This window comes from Odontomachus brunneus, unplaced genomic scaffold, assembly GCF_010583005.1.
Source record: "Odontomachus brunneus isolate Ranch 3 - 2012 unplaced genomic scaffold, Obru_v1 Obru_scaffold_070, whole genome shotgun sequence".
Taxonomy (NCBI): Eukaryota; Metazoa; Arthropoda; class Insecta; order Hymenoptera; family Formicidae; genus Odontomachus; species Odontomachus brunneus.
Window position 1 is genome coordinate 1,507,931 of NW_022639520.1, and position 377 is coordinate 1,508,307.

Below are 377 nucleotides of genomic sequence, written 5' to 3' on the forward strand. Positions count from 1 at the left end.
CTCAGCCAGGCCGTTAGTCATCGATCGAAATAAATAGTAATCAGAAGGCGCAATATCTGAAGAGTACGGCGGGTGGGGTAGGACTTCCTATTTCAGCGTTTCCAAGTATGTTTTGACCGGTGACGCGACATGCGGCCGAGCGTTATCATGCAGCAAAATCACCTTATCGTGTCTTTGCTCATATTGCGGCCGTTTTTCTTTCAATGCTCGGCTCAAACGCATCAATTGTCGTCGATAGAGATCTCCTGTGATGGTTTGGTTGGAGCAGCTCGTAATACACTACCTCCAGCTGATCCCACCAAATGCAGAGCATGAGCTTGGAACCGTGGATATTCCACTTTGGCGTTGATGCTACTGCTTCGCCGGGCTTAACCCAC